The 5,811-nt window shown below is 32.5% G+C and overlaps 1 non-coding gene across 1 annotated transcript; it reads right to left on the reverse strand.

Annotated features, from left to right (window-relative positions):
- Positions 1–4,695: 4,695 nt before the first annotated feature.
- LOC112678961 (U6 spliceosomal RNA) lies at positions 4,696–4,802 on the reverse strand. The gene has a single exon (XR_003148029.1). It is a non-coding gene; the product is annotated as a U6 spliceosomal RNA (small nuclear RNA).
- Between the last annotated feature and the right edge of the window lie 1,009 nt (positions 4,803–5,811).

Genomic DNA, 5,811 nt, shown 5'->3' on the forward strand with positions numbered 1-5,811 from the left:
GATCTAACTTCTCATGTAATACAAGGGTTACTTGTCAGATCACATAAGGGTTTTTATCCAAAGGAAATCCATTTAACAAAATGCACAGAGAAAAGAGCAGCCTAGAATTAGCAAGTCCTTTTGACACATATGACCCACATTACATATGATGATAATGTGTTGCTTTTTACTACAAATGAAGAAATAGCACAAGAGTTCATCAACTGTACATCAATATATTCATTTTTGGAGGTTATTTAAAGAAATAAGATTTAAAACATTTTTGTAGTATCAATTTGTTGATAAATATAGCAGTTTAATAATTATATTCCTGATGAACCACAGACAGCTTCTATTCATACTGAATTCTTGCTTAGCTGTTATCTACTAATTACCAAGCAAATTGGTTTTGTAAGTTGATGTGTACTATAAAAAGAAGCATATATTTTAAAAACTATAATTTTCCCCATTCCAGTTCTGATCACTCCACTTCTCTCATTTATCATGTTTCTGTATTTGTGGGGGTAGTTTCTGGGACCACCAGTCTATTGAATTAGTCCATTGTACTATCCCTGTCCCAATATATGCTCTTTTAAAAACTTTAGTTTTATTATAAATCTTAATAACAGGACACAAGTCCTCATCCTTTACTTTTTTGAAGATAGTATTTATATATTCTTGGGTGTAAGTATGTTGGAAAGGGCTTATTAACTCCACTTCACAAAATTGTGAGTTTCATTGAGATGGATCTATAAGTCAAATTGGAAAGAAAAAAATCCTTAAAATATTGAATTTATCCTTAAATAAACTTCTTGCACATCATTTCTAGACCCTGTATACGTTTGATACTCTGCTGTTACCAATTTTAAAAAATATATTTTGCATTCTGTATTGGTAGTGAGTGAATAAAGTTGTAAATGATAAAGTCCTTTATGAAAAGAAATCTTTGATTTTGGTGTAACTAAACGTATCAAGTTTTGCCTTGTCATTTGTTCTGTAAAAGTTTTATACAAGAAGTCTCTTTTCTGCCTCTAGGATACAAAGAAGCTTTCCTTGATTTTCCTCTATTAACTTTACAATTTAACCTTCAAAATTAAATGTTTAATCCATCTAGTTTCCATCCTTGAATGTCGTGTTTGATTAAGTTTCTTGTTCTCTATAAGAAGAACTAGGCTTCTGTTGCAATCCACTCGACCTCTTCATCTTTCCCCAGTGATTTATGATAATGCTTTATTGTATTTTAAATGGCCAAATACAAATGGTCTAGTTTCTAGCTCTCTGTTCTTTCAATTGGTTTTTCGGTGGGTTCTTATAAATGCCAAAATTTAAAACATATAACTAATACTATAGCATACTATAGAATGTCTTTTATCTTCCTTTAAAAAAAATTGATTGGGCTTTTTGTGCATTCTTATATTTCTTTACACAATTTAGAACATTTTGAGGTTTCTGAAAAAGAAGAAAAATCCTAGAAGTGAGAATGTATAGAATTTGCATGAATTTAAAAGTAAAGGGATCCCTGGGTGGCGCAGCGGTTTAGCGCCTGCCTTTGGCCCAGGGCGCGATCCTGGAGACCCGGGATTGAATCCCACATCAGGCTCCCGGTGCATGGAGCCTGCTTCTCCCTCTGCCTGTGTCTCTGCCTCTCTCTTTCTCTGTGACTATCATAAATAAATAAAAATTAAAAAAAAAAAGAAACACTCTCAATTTATAAAAAAAAAATAAAAATAAAAAAAATAAAAGTAGAGGATGGAAGATGTCTAACAGAAGAAATAGGTTATTTTCTAGAACATATAAATAGCTTCATCAAATTAACAATAAAGATACCAAAACAGTAATAGGAAGTAAATGAAGAATATATACTTAGGCAGTTCACAGAATAGGAAACCAAAAGAGTCAATAAGCATATGAAGACATGTGCTGTGCTTAAAATCATTGACATTAAACAACATTGGTTAAATACACTGGGATATCATTTTAAGCCTCAGTTACTTCCACATAAGAATATAATCCCAACTGTTGCTGGGTATGTTGTGTGAAACTATAAAGTCCCCTGGTCATAGAAATATCTTTGGAACTCTCCCAGAAATCCAAATGCAATGTTCTATACTCAGCCCAAAATAAGTGCTCAGTATATTGTGTTTACTGTCTTAGACAATCACGCTCAAGAAAAATTCCATCATCAAGAATATGTCAGCTTGAACAATAACACAACCATACTCTTGCCTTGCTCAATAAGGGTAATAAAACATACAAATATCTTGGATTTCCTAAAGCTTATATTAGGATGAGTTGCTGATGCATATATCATACAGATAAAAGGTCATATACATTAATTTTTTATAGACATAAATAATTTGGGGCAATTTCACAATGCATAAGTAGTAACAGTGAGATCCTTTGTAATATTTTCTATAACTATTAAGGGAAACAACACCAAGAAAAATATAGATTTAGTCTCTTGACTATGGTAGTTTTTTTTCTTTTCTTTTCTCTGATGTTTCCCTTTGATAATTATTTATGGTCTTTACACATTTAAAGATCATTCAGATTTTGTCTAATCAAAACTAATTTTAAACTCTATAGGACATTTTTATGTGTATGCAGCATTAAAACTCTAAATTTATTTAAGGTACCAAAAAAATTTCTTTCTTCACCATGATGGACATTCGTGTCATTATGCAGTGTTCAAGAAGCAGCAAAGAAATGAATATGGAATCAAAGTACACATCAGAGTGATCTAGACGACAGACAAAAATGGACATGGCAAGAGGACGACAACTCAAATAGAGTTTAAAGGATCTTGTAAAAATCAAAGCAGTAATGAATTTCACTAGACACAACCAGCCCCTGTTATCAATAGATGAGTGGAAATTTCTGTTTTTCTTTCAGGAATAAGAGTAGAAAATGAAAATGACAAAAGACAAGTGAAAGTTGGGTAGTTTCGGGAAAAAGTACTACCCTGAAGACAGTTTCTTATGAATTGCATTCTATTTCAGTGAAGTTTTTTGTGTGTTCAATGAAGTATTTAATCTCCCCAAATTCCATTTGTTGTAACTACCAAACCCACAAAATTATATTTAAAATAATTATTTCCTCTACTCTACAGAATGATTTCAATGATACTGTCTCAGTTATTTCATAAGGTAACCAAAGTAGTTAGGTCAGGCACAAGTTATTATCAGCAAACCTACACTATATTTTAAAAAGTCAAGTTAGAGAGATCTTCCAAACAAAGAACAGAAAAGTGTGAGCTATAACCTGCTTTTCTTACTCCAAACTCTGTATTGCTGTCATGACTACATTCTGCTATTATTTTATAGAATTGTAATAGTTTTAGGTAATGCAGCAGATGCAAAATGAACCTTATTTAGGTTTGCATTTTTAGGTAAGAGAACAGTAAGTGATTATCACCCTATATCTGGCATCTTCTGCCCGTCATGCTGATGATGTTCTGTGAAGCAGTTCAGAAGACAATCCTGTGTATTTAATAAACATACTTTTGGTTTTAGGACAGTTCTACAATCATCTTATTATTTGTGAGACAAAAATTAAAAGATGGTAACATGCCAAACTTCATTTTTATAGATACAGTAGTAAAAAAAAATATTTTGGGTCTTGAGCCAAATAAGTAAGAGAACTGAAGTTGGGGGGTGGGGGGCAGTGGGCAGAGGCAGTTGTAGCAAAAAGGCCAGAGATTCGGAAATAAATTTCAAGTGTACCAGCAGATTAAATTGCAAAACAGTTTGGATATAAACAAGAAATATATTTTGAGGAATAAGCCTGTGAGATTTGAAAAAACAGTGCGGGGAGAGGAAAACACCATAAACAAAAAAAAAAAAAAAAAAAGAAAAGAAACGCTAAGTGTTAGAAGAGGGAAACCAATACAAGGAAGAAAAAGATGCTACATAAAAAACTGCAAGGAAAGTAAAGGACCCTTGTTGGATCGTCCAGTGAACATGCATGGAAAACTGTCGAAGTTCAGTACCTAATTATGGCTAGGATCAAATCCACCAAAACTTTTTCTCCCTCTTATCTTTCCTCCATGACTGTACGCTAATATCTAGACTATGATGTTTCTTTTTTGATTAAATTACCACTCCCCATGTCCTATCATGGCTTTCCTTTTTTTTTTTTTTTTTTTTAACTTTTAAAGATTTCATTTATTTATTCATGAGAGACAGAGAGAGAGAGTGAGAGGCAGAGACACAGGCAGAGGAAGAAGCAGGCCCCACCACCACCGCCCCTGCGGGGAGCCCAATGTGGGACTTGATCCCAGTACTCTGGTATCACACCCTGAGCCAAAGGTCACACTTAACCACTGAGCCACCCGTGAGTCCCTCAGTACCATGGCTTTCATTACAGTTCAATCATTTACTTTTCAGAGTATCCATATGTAAATCATTGCTGTATTTGTTGTTCAGCTTTAAAATGGGAAAGAATGATTACAATGTTACACTTTTGTCCTAATTAGTTTTCAATTTTCTTTTATAAGAGTAAGGAGAGTGGGGAACAGTGACTTAATATAATTGAATCTCTACAAATACACTATATTTTGCTCTAGTAAGCTTATTTGCATGTATGTATATTTGCTATTTTAACAATTTTTAAGTGCAAATTCCATACCGTTAATTATATTCACAATGCTGTGCAACTATCGCCACTATTTCCAAAAATTCTTTGTTACCATAAAAAAGCTCAACTTAATAAAAAATAAATGATATGAAATACTTCATAAATTCATATGTTATTCTTGCACAGGGGCCATGCTAAGCTTCTCTCTATTGTTTCCATTTTTGTAAATGTGCTGCCAAAGCAAGCACTTGAGTTGTTTTTCTCAAAGTATTTCCATGTTAGAGCTTCAGGAAACCCACCAAATAGAATAATGGCATTCTATTGGAAATTAATGGTAAGAATTTAGATAGTTGTTGAGCCACCTGTCCCTTGCCCTCTACTTCACTCTGAATTCTGAATTGCCCAAGTTTTTTTACTCATTTTTATATTTCTAGGATTGGATAGCACAAGCCTGAGATCTGAAAGTGATGCAGAGTACCAACTTCGCAGAATTATACTACCTCAGTCAACTGGGGTTTGATGCTTTGATTGATGTCATTATGTGAAATTATGTAAAGCAAGTTACATTACATGAGAGAGGTATTGCATAGGTCTATGTCTGCAGTCAAGAATACTACCAAATTTACATGAACCTCACTATTTAAATTCCATTATACGTAACTTCTTAAAAATTCATATGTTTAAATTTTGCTTATCCAAGTGTTACAACAACATATATACTGGGATCATGGTGACAGCAGTGCTACTTGAATTATATGAACATTATAGTATTTAAGAACCCATTCTTTGAATATCTTTTCCTAGTTTATATGATATTTAAGCATTTTTGTTTCTTTGATACATTTCTTAAGTGTTTATTGGGTGATAAGCTCAAATATTATAAAAATGAAAATTCTATTTTGAAAAAGTAGTGAAAATATTTTTCTTCATTCTAACACTTTCCAGTCAGTTACATCTTTTAAAGTACCTCTTATAATAGAATATCCTTAGTAATAGATTCAAAACTACTCTTTATAGTTCTAATCACGTGTCACTTTATATCACGAAAGGTTATTGATTTTCACATTATACTTAATATGTCTTCCTGAATGAAATTCATTTATTTGTCTAAAAGTAGAATATGCATAGTAAAACAATACAATAAACAATATTCAGCTGCTTCTTTGATAAACATGTTCCAAACAATTAAGTCTTGAATTGCAGCACACAAAAATGCTTCCTAGTCATGTATTACTATACTTTGACTTTTGTTCTCCT

Source organism: Canis lupus, chromosome 22 (assembly GCF_003254725.2).
Source record: "Canis lupus dingo isolate Sandy chromosome 22, ASM325472v2, whole genome shotgun sequence".
NCBI classification, from domain to species: domain Eukaryota; kingdom Metazoa; phylum Chordata; class Mammalia; order Carnivora; family Canidae; genus Canis; species Canis lupus.